Below are 14079 nucleotides of genomic sequence, written 5' to 3' on the forward strand. Positions count from 1 at the left end.
TACGAGTCTATGGTATTACAGGAAAGATCCTAGCATGGATAAAGCAGTGGCTGATTGGAAGAAGGCAAAGAGTAGGAATAAAGAAAGCCTTTGCTGGTTGGCTGCTGATGACTAGTGATGTTCCACAAGGCTCTGTGTTGGGCCTGATTCATTTTACATTATACATCAATGATTTGGATGATGAAACTGGTGGCTTTGTTGCAAAGTTTGCAGACGATACGAAGCCAGGTAGAGGGGCAGGCAGTTTTGAGGAAGTAGAGAGGCTACAGAAGGACTTAGACAGATTAGAAGAATGGCCAAAGAAGTGGCAGATGGAACACAGTGTTGGGGTGTATGGTCATGCACTTTGGTAGAAAAAATGAAAGGGTTGACAATTTTCTAAAAAGAGAGAAAATACAAAAATCTAAGGTACAAAGGGACTTGGAAGCCCTTGTGCAGGATTCCCTAAATTAACTTTCAGGCTGAGTCTGTGGTGAAGAAGGCAAATGTGATGGTGGCACTCACTTCAAGAGGACTAGAATATAAAGGAAAGAATGCAGTGTTGAGACTTTATAAAGCACTGGTGAGGCACTTGGAGTATTGTGAACATCTTAGGGCCCCATATCTTAGAAAGGATGTGCTGAAACAGGAGAGGGTTCACAAAAATGATTCCAGGATTAAACAGCTTGTCATACGACGAGTGTTTGATAACTCTGGGCCTGTATTCACTTGAATTCAGAAGAATGAGAGGCGACTTCATTGAAACCTATCGAATGGTGAAAGGCCTTGATAGAGTGGATGTGGAGAGAATGTTTCCTCTGGTGGGAACATCTAAGTCCAAACAACTAAGCCTCAGAATAGAGGGGCATCCTTTTAGAACAGAGATAAGAGGAGTTCCTTTAGCCAGAAAATGGTGAATCTGTGGAATCTGTTGCCACAGGCAGCTGTGGAGGCCAAGTCTTTATGTATATTTATGGCAGAGGTTAATAGATTTTGATCGGTTAGGGTATGAAGGGATATAAAAGGAGGCAGAAGATTAGGGCTGAGAGGAAAAATGGATCAGCCATGATAAAATGGCGGAACAGACTCGACAGGCCAAATGGCCTAATTCTGTTGATATATCTTATGGTCTTATATATTGAGCTACTTAGCAGAAGGAAAAATTACAGGTCACAAGCAAACTTTTCCTAATGATCTAAACTTGGTGCAGGGTACAAGGGCATAGTGTTTCAAAGGATGTGAGAATAAATTTTTATAATCAAGACTTGGGCTCTTTTTTAGTCATTTTTTTCCACCTCATTTCTTGATTGAACCAGTCCTTCCTCAAGAAGTTATGTCCATTCTGCTCTGTCCAATCCTCCATTAGCAGCTACTTGATACCTGTGAGGCACATGGAAATGCAAATTCATGCATGGTCACAGATAGTATACTATACTAACCTTGGCTATTAATTCTCTCATAACGCATATGATCATTGCTTAATTAATTAACACAAGCTATTACTATCTTTTAGCTTATTAATATTCACCTAAATACACAGCCAATGACATCCTTATGGCACGCAAGGGACCTATCCGCCGCATGTAGAACATGTCATTATACTTGTTCAATGCATAATACATTAATCTTTATTTATTATAACTTTGCACTGACATTGATGCCAGCTCAACGGCATTGATTTAATCCTTTTGTGCCTTGCTGGTGCTGAAATTTATTCCATTTATCTTCTGTAGCTGTGTTGAAATTAACATTGGATTCCACTAGGCAACCTATTCAGGCCCTGGCTGTAATCTGACAATGAAACTAATGGAAATGTATTTGCTGTTGTAAAATATTAACTGCAATTTTACAATAGACATGTGTCCAAAGGCTGATCTAATGACCATCATTTGCCTTCCTGTTAGCAGATGATTACTCGTGATGGGCTCCCGGTGTTGTATGAAACCATGTTCTGAATTTGTGCTGGTCTCCTGCATGCTCCTTGTCATCTCATGCAGGTGTCTGACAGGCATGACAATTCACGAGGTATCTCATTCTTTACATACATCAGCTATTTGCTGCAAGCGACATTGAGGCCCTCATCTAAATAGCTGCAGCAGAACTCACATAAAGTCATGTCTTCCAGTTCAAAGTAAACTTTATTGTCAAGGTACATATACGTCATCATATACAACCCTGAGATTCGTTTTCTTGTGAATAAACTGAGCAAATCTATGGAATAGTAACTATAATAGGAACTATGAAAGATCAACCAGAGTGCACAAAAAACAAACTGTGCAACTGCAAACATAAGTAAAAAGCAATAAATAAAGACAACATGAAATAATGAGATAAAGAGTCCTTAAAAGTGAGATCATTGGTTGTGAGAAGGTTTCAATGATGGGGCAAGTCGGTGTAAGTTATCCCCTTTTATTTCAGAATCTGATAGTTGAGGTGTAACTGTTCTGGAACCTGGTGGTGCAAGTCCTGAGGCTCTTGTACCTTCTACCTGATGGCAACAGTGAGAAGAGACCATGATCTGGGTGATGGTGATCTCTGACGATCGATGCTGCTTTCTTACAACAATGTTTCATGTAGATGTGCTCAAAGGTTGGGAGGGCTTTACCCATGATGTACTGGGCCGAATCAACTATCTTTTGTAGGATTTTCCGTTTAAAGGTATTGGTGTTTCCATACAAGACTGTGATGCAGCCAGACAACACACTCTCTATAGAAGTTTGCCGATGATTTAGACGTCATGCTGAACTTCCACAGACTCCTAAGGAAGTAGAAGCACTACCGTGCTCTCTTTGCAATTACACCTACGTGCCGGGCCCAGGACAGACCCTCTGAAATAGTAACACCCAGGAATTTACAGAAGCTAAACCTCTCCACGCCTGATCCTCCGATGAGGACTGGCTCATGGACCTCCAGTTTCCCCTCCTAAAGTCCTGGTCTTGGTGACTTTGAGTGAGCGGTTGTTGTTGTTACACCACTCAGCAAAATTTTCAGTCTCCATCCTGTATGCTGACTCATCATCACCTTTGATTCGGACCACAACAGTGGTGTCGTCAGCAAACTTGAATATGGCATTGGAGCTGTGCTTAGCCACACAGTCATAAGTGTAAAGTGAGTAGAGCGGGGGGCTAAGCACACAGCTTGAGGTACATCTGAGCTGATGGAGATCATGGAGGAGATACTGTTGCCAATCTGAACTGTCTGGGGTCTACAAGTGAGGAAATCCAGGATTCAATTGCAAAAAGAGGTATTGAGGCCAAGGTCTTGAAGCTCATTGATTAGTTGAGTATGCCTGATGGTATTGAATGCTGAGCTGTAGTCGATAAAGGGCATCCTGATATGTGCATCTTTGCATTCCAGATATTCCAGGATTGAGTGAAGAGCCAATGAGGGAATCTGCTGTGAACCTGGTGCTCCAGTAGACAGATTGGAGTGGATCAAATTCCCTCTCAGGCAGGAGTTGATATATTTCATCACTAACCGCTCAAAACACTTCATCACTGTGGATGTAAGCGCTACTGGGTGATAGTCATTGAGGCAGGTCACCATGCTTATCTTGGGCACCGGTATCATTGAAGCCTGCTTGAAGCAGGTGGGTACCACACACTGCCAAAGTGAGAGGTTAAAGATGTCAGTGAACACACCAGCCAGTTAGTCAGCACAGGTCTTTAGTACATGGCCAGGTATCCCCTCTGTTCTGAACGCTTTCAGTGGATCACCATCCTGAATGCAGCCCACATGTCAATGTCAATTTGGGGGATGGCAATGGTTCCTCCATGTTTTTTTGGTCAAAACGAGCATAGAAGGCAAGAAGCTCATCTGGAAGTGAAGCTTTGCTGCCTCCCATGTAACTTGATTTAACTTTGTAGGAGGTTAAAGCATTCAAAACCTGCCACAGCTGTTGCGTATCCCTTGCTGATTCAAGTTTGGTCCAGAATCTCCACTTCGCCCACGAGGTGGCTTTCTGGAGATCATACCTGTACTTTTAAAATTAGTAGCTTTCCTGGTCTTCAGACTTGATTGCCTCTGATCTGGCTCTCATCAGATTTTGGATCTCATGGATCATCCAGGGCTTCCGACTGGGGGAGATTCTGAATGATTTGGCTGTTTTAATAAAGTCTGTTACAACCATGGCATATTCATTCGGATCTCTAGATGATCCTTCAAGAATCATTGGACTCTGGTATTGTGTCAGAGGACTGGAAAGTAGCAAATGTCACTCCACTCTTTAAGAAAGGAGAGAGGCAGCAGAAAGAAAATTATAGACCAGTTAGGCTGATCTCAGTGGTTGGGAATATGTTGGAGTCAATTGTTAAGGATGAGGTTATGGAGTACTTGGTGACACAGGACAAGATAGGATAAAGTCAGCATAATTTCCTTAAGGGAAAATCTTGTCTGATGAACCTATTGGAATTCTTTGAGGAGATTACAAGTAGGAAGGATAAAGGGGATGCAGTGGATGTTGTATATTTGGATTTTCAGGAGGCCTTTGACAAGGTGCCACACATGAGGCTGCTTACCAAGTTAAGAGCCCATGGTATTACAGGAAAGTTACTTGCATTGTTAGAGCATTGGCTGATTGGTAGGAGGCAGTGAGTGGGAATAAAAGGATCCTTTTCTGGTTGGCTGCCAGTGACTAGTGGTGTTCCACAGGGGTGAGTGTTGGAACTGTTTCTTTTTATGCTGTATATCAGTGATTTAGATGATGGAATAGATGGCTCTGTTGGCAAGTTTGCAGATGATATGAAGATTGGTGGAGGGGCAGGTATTGTTGAGGAAACAGGTAGGCTGCAGAAGGACTTAGACAGGTTAGGAGAACGGACAAGAAAGTGGCAAATGAAATACAATGAAGGAAAATGCATGGTCATGCACTTTGGTAGAAGAAATAAATGTGCAAGCTATTTTCTAAATGGGGAGAAAAATCCAAATATCAGCGATGCAAAGGGACTTGGGAGTCCTTTTTGCAGGTTGAGTTGGTTGTGAGGAAGGCAAATGCAATGTTAGCATTCATTGCAAGAGGTCTGGAGTATAAGAGCTGGGATGTGATGCTGGGGCACAGGTGAAGCCTCACCTTGAGTATTGTGAACAGTTTTGGGCTCCTCATCTAAGAAAAGACGTGCTGGCTTTGGAGAGGGTTCAGAGGAGGGTTATCATATGAGGAATGTTTGAGGGCTTTGGGCCTGTACTTGCTGGAATTTAGAAGGATGCGAGTGGATCTCATTGAAAGCTTTTGAATGTTAAAAGGCCTAGACAGAGTAGATGTGGAAAAGATGTTTTCCATGGTGGGAGAGTCTAGAAAAAGAGGGTGAAGCCTCAGGATAGAGGGGCATCCATTTTAAACAGAGAGGTGGATTAATTTCTTTAACCAGAGGGTGGTGCATTTGTGGAATTTGTTACCACAGGCAGCCATGGAGGCCAGGTCACTGGTTGTATTTAAGGCAAAGACTGATAGGTTCTTGGTTGGCCACGACGTCAAAGGTTACGGGGAGAAGGCCGGAGAGTGGGGCTGAGGAGAGCAAAAAGGATCAGCCATGACCGAATGATGGAGCAGACTGCTGGGCCAGGTGGCCTAATTCTGCTCCTATGCCTTATGGTCTTATAGATGTGTGGGCTTGAATACGGCCCAGTCCACTGACTCAAAGCAATCCCGTAATTGCTCCTCAGCTTCCAATGACCGTCTCTTTGTTGTCCTAATCTCTGGAGCCTAGCTTTTTAGCCCCTGCTTGTATGCAGATAGGAGGAGGTCAGCCAAGTGATCTGATTTAGCAAGATGCAGTCTGGGCATGGAACAGTAGGCATTCCTTATCTTAGTATAGCAGTGGGCTAGTATGTTGGGACCTACATACTGGATCAGGGATTTTAACCAACTGTACTATGTCCTTTTTCCTATTTTTTCTGCTTGCCCAATATTTCCCCATGTGTGTATAATTCCTCTGAACTATTCTGAGCAAAGACATAGGCAGAAGATACAAAATCCGGAAAACACATGTCACAAGATGCAAGAACGGCTTCTACCCCACTGTTTATATGACTATTAGATAGTTCCGTAGTACCATAAGTTGGACTCTTGACCTTGCAATCTACCTCATTATTATCTTGAACTGCACTTACTCTGCAGCTGATACACTTTATACTGCATTACTGTTGCTTTGCCTTGTTCTACTTCAATGCATTGTGTAGTACACAGGAAATGCTGGAGGGATTCAGCAGGTCAGGCAGCATTCATAGAGAGGAATAAATCATTGGCATTTTGGGCCAAGACCCTTCATCAGGACCGATGAAAAGGAGGGGGAAAAAAATCAGAATCAAAAGCTTTTCACTGTAACTCAATACACGTGACAATAATGAAACAAATCCAATTCCAATACCAAGATAGTACAATGGAGTAGAGGAGCATAGGACTTGAGGTAGAAGATTTGGTATGGGAATAGGGTCAGCTTCTATATTTTCAGTTCTAAATTCTGTGATGTCCATGACAATAGAAATAGTACAAAAACACTCCTGTGCCCCCAAGGACAGCCATTGGCATCAATGACTGGTAGGAGTCTAACTCAGAGATGTTTATTAATAATCCCACAGACTTACCTCAAATGACCAATTCTTCCATTCCTGTTTTTTTTTGTGGAATTACTGCTCAGCAACATCTTTCTCTATCTGTTAAGATAATACGCTATCATTGTCGCTTGCCAGGCAGTCATGACACTTCTGCTTCTGCACTGCCCTGTCCAGAAAATAAGACAATAAGACATAGGAACAGAATTAGGCCACTTGGCCCATCGCGTCTGCTCCACAACAAGAGGTAAGTATCTCAATGGGTGCAATCTATTGGGTGGTGTGCCTTACATGTTTGTGTAGCTAGCACTGTGTACAAGCCTTACTGTGTATAGATGAGATTGTAGTCCCTCAGAAGTTGAGATGATGTCCGTCAGACATGGAGAGTCATCAGGTGACCAATGCGTGTGATTCTGGATGCATACATTTGCAGTAATAATTTAGGAACCCATTTGGTTGTTTGCTCCTTCTACTACTGCTGTTTTCCTCCCATGCACTTTTTGATGTTTGCCCTGATGAATCCTGTGGGGCCATGTTCAGCACATACTGACATGTCCTTCCTCGATCTTGCTGTGATGCTTGAGGGTGACCTTGATTGTGACATTGTATCATCTCCACTGGCTGGAATGTAGTGGGGTTTGGTTCTCAGGCATCCAAGTAGAGCAAACTTTCCGCTGGAGCTTATTACTTAACAACAATTCTATAAGACAATAGGCATTAGGACAATAAGAAGGTTGGGCCATTCGGCCCATCCAGTCTGCTCCACATTCCATCATGGCTGATTTATTATCCCTCAGCCCCATTCTCCTTCCTTCTCTCCATAACCTTTGACGTCCTGATTAATTAAGAACCAATCAACTATCAACCTCTGCTTAAAACATACTCAGTGATTTGGCCTCCACAGCCAACTGTGGTAATGAATTCCACAGTTTCATGACCCTCTGGCTAAAAAAATCCCTTCTTATCTTAGCTTGAAATGCACATCCCTCTGTTCTGTGGCTATGCCCTCATCCACCATAGGAAATATCTCTCCACACATAGTCCCAAAGCCATCACACGTTAATCCTTTCATTCCCTGAATCATCTCGTGAACCTCCTCTGGACCCTGTCCAATGCCAGCTCAACTTTTCTTGGATAAGGATCCCAAAGCTGTTCACAATACTCTGAGTATGGTTTGACCAATGCCTGACCAAGGACTCCCAAGCCCATTAGCATTTCTGAATTTTGATTTTTCTCTCTGTTTAGAAAAAAAATCTGTACCTTTATTCCTTCTCCCAAAGTGCATGACCGTAGACTTCCCTGCACTATGTTCCATTTGCCACTTCTTTGCCCATTCTCCTAATCTGTCTAAGTCCTTCTGCAGACTCCCTGCTTCCTCAACGTCACCTATCTTTCATCATCCACAAACATGGCCACAAAGATATTAATTCAATCATCCAAATCATTAACATATAACATGAAAAGAAGTGATCCCTATACTGGCCCCTACAGAAAACCATCAGCAGTCAATGACATCAGCAGTCTCTTTTTTTCCCCACAGTACCTCCTGCCAGTCAGCAAATCTTCTATCCGTGTTAGTATCTTTCTTGGGCTCTTATCCTGTTATACAGCCACATGAGTAGCAGCTTATCGAAGGCATTCTTAAAATTCAACTAAACAACATCCACTGATTCTCCTTTGTCTATCCTGCTGTTATTTCTTCAAAGAATTCCTACAGATTTGTTAGGCAAGATTTCCCCTTAAGGAAACCATGATGACTTTGGCCTACTTTATCATGTGCTTCCAAGTACCCCAAAACCTCAACCTTAATAAACCTTAATAAAAGGCTCCAACATCTTCCCGACCACTGAAGTCAGGCTAAATACCTATAATTTCCTTTCTTCTGCCTCCATTCCTTCTTAAAAAATGGAGTGGCATTTACAGTTTCCAGTCCTCTGGAAACATTTGAGAATCTAGTGATTCTTGAAAGATTTTTACTAATTCACTTCAGCTGCCTCTTTCAGAACCCTGAGGTGTAGTCTATTTGGTCCAGGTGACTTACCTACCTTCAGACCTTTCAGCTTCCCAAGCACCTTCTCATAGAAATAGTAAATACACTCACTTCTGTTCCTTGAATTTCTGGTATACTGTTGGTGTCTTCTACAGTGAGGATTAATGCAGAATACCTATTAGCCTTGTCAGCCATTTCTTTCTCCCATTACACCTTCCCAGCATCATTTCCCAGCAGTCTGATATCCACTCTCACCTCTCTTTTACTCTTCATATATCTGAAAAAACTTTTGGTATCCCATTTTATATTATTGGCTAGCTTACCTTCTCATTTCATCTTTTCTCTTCTTACGGCTTTTGTTTTTAGTTACCTTCTATTTGTTTTTAAAAGCTTCACAATCCTTTAACTTCCACTAATTTTTGCTATACTACATGTCCTCTGTTTTGCTTTTATGCTGTTTTTGATTTCCATTGTCAGCCACCGTTGCCTCATTCTCCTTTTAGATTTTTTCTTTATCCTTGGGATGTATCTATCCTGCACCTTCCAAATTGCCCCCAGGAACCCCAAGTTCTTAAAGGCTTTCCTGTGCTCTAACGTCCCACTAATTTTTGTTCTATTTTATGCCTTCTCTTTGGCTTTTACGTTGGCTTTGACTTCTCTTGTCAGCCATGGTTGTGTCATCCTGCCTTTAGCATAATTCTTCTTCTTTGGGATGTATCTTCCACGTTTCTCCCAGAAGCTCCAGTCATTGTTGTTTCACCGTCATCGCTAGTGTTCTCTTCCAATCAATTATGGCCAGCTACTCTCTCATTTACTTTACTCCACTGTAGTATTAGTACATCTGACTTTAGCTTCTCCTTCTCAAAGTGTAGGGTGAATTTTATCATATTTTGATCACTACCTCTGAAGGATTCTTTTATCTTTAACTCACTAATCAAATTTGGTTCATTACACAACACCCAATATAGAATTACTTTTCCCCAGGACACTGAGGTGTAGTCCATCTGGTCCGGGTGACTTATCCACATTAAGACCTTTGGGTTTCCCTAGCACTTTTACCTTTGTAATAGCAATGGCACTCATTCTTGCTCCCTAGCACTCACGGACCTCTGACATACTGCTAGTGTCTTCCACAGTGAAGACTGATGCATTTCTTTGCCCTCCCATTACTACCTCACCAGCATCATTTGCCAGTGGTCCAATATCAACTCTCGCCTCCCTTTTACTCTTTATATATCTGAAAAAACTTCTAGTATCATGCTTTATATTGCCTATTTTGCCCTCATATTTCATCTTTTCCCTCCTTACAGCTTTTTTTAGTTGCCTTTTGTTGGATTTTTAAAGCTTCCCAATCATTCTTCTTCCCACTCACTTTTCTTTTGTGCTGTCCTTAACCTCTGTTGTCAGCCACAGTTGTCTACTTCTGCCATTTGAGAACTTTTTCTGTGGGACATATGTATCCCGAATCTTGTGAACTATTCCCAGAAACTTCAGCCATCTCTAGTCTGTGTCATCCCTGCCCATATCCTCCTCCAATCTACCTGGGCAAACTCCTCTCTCATGCCTCTGTAATTCACTTTATTCCATTGTGATACAGATACATGTAAGTTGATTCCTAAGGGTACCTTTACATTAAGCTCCCTCATAAGATCTGGGTTATTACACAACACTCAATCTAAGATAGACTTTCCCCGAGTAGACTCAAGCACAAGCTGATCTAGGTATTCAACAATTTCCCTCTCTTGTGATCTGACACAAACCTGATTTTCCCAATCTCCTTGCATATTGAGGTCCCCCCGTTATAATTGTGACATACTGTTGTATTGGTGACATTCAAAGACAGGCCTGTGGTGACCCACTTTCTAGCACACACGAACCGGCTCACAAAACAGCGCGCGCAGGCAGAGGGCCGGCCCCAAAAAGGGCGCCAGGCTATCTTTACCAGCAGGGGGAAATCCCGCGCGCGGAAAGGGTCTGGGAATATGCAATCCCCACAGCAGTCCCGCCCCAGAGAGGGCGGGAATGGGAAGGCTTTAAAGCAGGCCGCGAAGTTTGAATAAATCTCTTTATCGCAACTCCAACTCACCGACTCCGTGTGGTTATTCTAGCGCTGTGTGTAGCACACCGCTGCATTTGGTGACCCCGACGGCCCAAACGATATTTGGGCCAGTGATGACTGACGCCGCATCTGATCACGCAGTTTCATTACAACTGCCAAGTTTTTGGCAGCTGAGACACCGTCTGTGGTTGGAACAGGCAGAAGCACAATTCCACATTCGGCAGATAACCTCGGAGTCCACTCGCTACTGCTACGTGCTGAGCTCACTCGACCAGGATACAGCTGCACAAGTTGAGGAGTTTATACAGTCACCCCCGGAGAACGGCAAATACACAGCATTCAAGGCCCTGCTCATAAGGACTTTCGGACTCTCACGGCGTGAACGAGCACGCCGCTTAATGCACCTGGATGGTTTGGGAGACAGGCCACTGTCGGCATTAATGAACGAAATGCTGGCCCTGGCTGAAGGACACAAACCCTGCCTCATGTTTGAGCAGGCGTTCCTAGAGCAACTGCCCGAGGACATATGCCTGCTGCTGTCCGACGCAGATTTCAGCAACCCCCAGGAGGTAGCGGCCCGGGCAGATGTGCTGTGGAATGCCAAGAAGGAGAGAGGGGCAACCGGGCATCCGTCGCACAGATCACCAAGCCGCGTGCCCAACGGCAGACCAGACCAGGCCCAGCAGCAGAGCCCAACGAACAATGGTGCTTCTACCACCAGCGGTGGGGCACAGAGGCCCGCCGCTGTAGACCACCCTGCAAATTGCCGGGAAACGCCAAGGCCCAGCTGCCGCCGATCGCTATAGCGGCTGACCATCAGGACAGCCTCCTGTACGTCTGGGACAAGCAGTCGGGACGCCGATTTTTGGTCGACACCGGAGCGGAGATCAGCGTTTTACCTCCAACGAGTTATGACACCCGCAACAGAGAACCTGGACCCACCCTGAGGGCCGCTAATGGCAGCACAATACGAACCTACGGCACCCACACGGTGCGGCTACAGTTCAGCTCCAGCCGGTTTACATGGGACTTCACACTGGCCGCCGTTGCCCAACCACTCCTGGGGGTGGATTTTCTGCGAGCCCACAGCCTGCTGGTCGACCTGCTATGGAAGCGATTAGTCCACGCCAAGACTTTTCAAACATTCTCCCTGGGTGAAGCAAAGTTGCCAGCCCCACACCTGGACTCCATCACGCTGTCCAACGATGAATTCACCAGGGTCCTGGCGGATTTCCCATCAGTACTGACACTGCAGTTCATGGCAGCCATGCCCAGACATGGAGTACAGCACCACATCCCGACCCAGGGACCACCCCTCCACGCCCGTGCTCAAAGGCTTTCCCCGGACAAGCTCCGACTGGCGAAGGAGGAGTTCAAGAAGATGGAGGAATTGGGGATCATACGACGGTCCGACAGCCCATGGGCCTCCCCCTGGCACATGGTGCCCAAGGCAACGGGGGGCTGGAGACCACGAGGTGACTACCACAGACTGAACGAGGCTACAACGCCAGACCGCTACCCTGTGCCGCACATTCAAGACTTTGCAGCAAACCTACATGGTGCAAGGATCTTTTCCAAGGTAGACCTCGTCCGGGGATGCCATCAAATCCTGATACATCCGGACAACATCCCCAGAACAGCACTCATCACCCCGTTTGGACTTTTCGAATTCCTCCGAATGCCGTTCGGTCTAAAGAATGCCGCACAGACGTTCCAGTGGCTAATGGATGTGAGGGGGGACGCGACCTGGACTTTGCATTCATCTATTTGGACGACATCCTCATAGCCAGCAGTAGTCGTCAAGAGCATCTGTCCCACCTCCGCCAGCTCTACTCCTGCCTGAGTGAATTCGGCCTTACAATCAACCCGGCCAAATGCCAGTTTGGACTCGACACCATCGACTTCCTGGGCCACAGGATTACTAAAGACGGGGCAAACCCGCTGCCCGCCAAGGTAGACGTGGTCGGCCACTTCCCCCACCCAACACAATCAAAGGCCTGCAGGAATTCGTGGGTATGGTGAATTTCTACCACCGTTTCCTCCCCTCAGCAGCCCGAACCATGCGCCCCCTGTTCACTCTGATGTCGGGTAAGGGCAAGGACATTACCTGGGACGAAGAGGCCGCAGCCGCTTTCGTTAAAACCAAAGAAGCCTTGGCAAACGCCGCGATGCTAGTGCACCCCAGAACGGACGTTCCTACTGCCCTCACGGTGGATGCATCCAACCCAGCAGTCGATAGAGTGCTGGAACAACTCATCGAGGGTCGCTGGCAACCCCTGGCGTTCTTCAGCAAACACCTACGATCACCTGAACTCAAATACAGTGCTTTCGACCGGGAGCTATTGGCACTATACCTGGCAATCCGACATTTCAGGTACTTCTTAGAAGGTGGGCCCTTCACCGCGTTCACAGACCACAAACCGCTTACCATTGCGTTCACAAAGGTGTCCGACCCCTGGTCGTCCTGCCAGCAGTGACATCTGTCCTACATCTCCGAGTACACGACGGACATCCGGCATGTCCCGGGAAAGGACAACGTCGTGGCGGACGCACTATCCAGACCTACCATGCAGGCCCTGTCCCAGGGGATGGACTATGCAGCGCTGGCAGAGGCACAGCAGGCAGACGCTGAGATCCCCAGTTACAGGACTGCAGTCTCCAGTTTGCAGCTCCAAGGCCTCCCCGTAGGTCCAGGTGAGAGGACCCTACTATGTGACGTAGCTACTGGCCAAACCCGCCCCGTCGTCCCAGCAGACTGGCGCCGGCGGGTTTTCGACTCCATTCACAACTTAGCGCACCCGTCCATCAGGACAACCGTCCGGCTGGTCGCCAACAGGTTCATGTGGCGTGGGCTGCGTAAACAGGTCAGTGAATGGGCCAAAACGTGCATGCAGTGCCAAACGGCCAAGGTGCAGCGGCACACCAAGGCTCCGCCACAGCGGTTCGAACCCACCCGCCGGAGGTTCGACCACATCCATGTGGATATCGTGGGGCCCCTGTCAGTGTCACGAGGAGTGCGGTACCTCCTGACTATGATAGACCGGTTCACCAGATGGCCAGAGGCAGTCCCGCTCAACGACACCACCTCCGAATCCTGCGCCCGAGCACTGATCGCAACCTGGGTAGCCCGCTTCGGGGTACCGGCCCACATTACCTCCGACAGGGGCGCAAATTTCACCTCCAGCCTGTGGTCAGCTATGGCCAGCCTTTTAGGATCGCAGCTACACCACACAACTGCCTACCACCCACAGTCGAACGGACTAGTGGAGCGCTTCCACTGTCACCTGAAATCAGCTCTCATGGCCGGCCTGGAGGGGCCTAACTGGGTGGACGAGCTTCCCTGGGTCCTGCTCGGAATCCGCACGGCGCCCAAAGAGAATCTGCACACCTCGTCGGCCGAGTTGGTGTACGGCGCACCCCTGGTTGTCCCAGGAGTGTTCATACCAGCCCCAAGGGGGCAAGAGGAAGAACCCACAACAGTCCTGGACAGACTACAGGAGAG

This window comes from Mobula hypostoma, chromosome 1 (assembly GCF_963921235.1).
Source record: "Mobula hypostoma chromosome 1, sMobHyp1.1, whole genome shotgun sequence".
NCBI lineage: Eukaryota > Metazoa > Chordata > Chondrichthyes > Myliobatiformes > Myliobatidae > Mobula > Mobula hypostoma.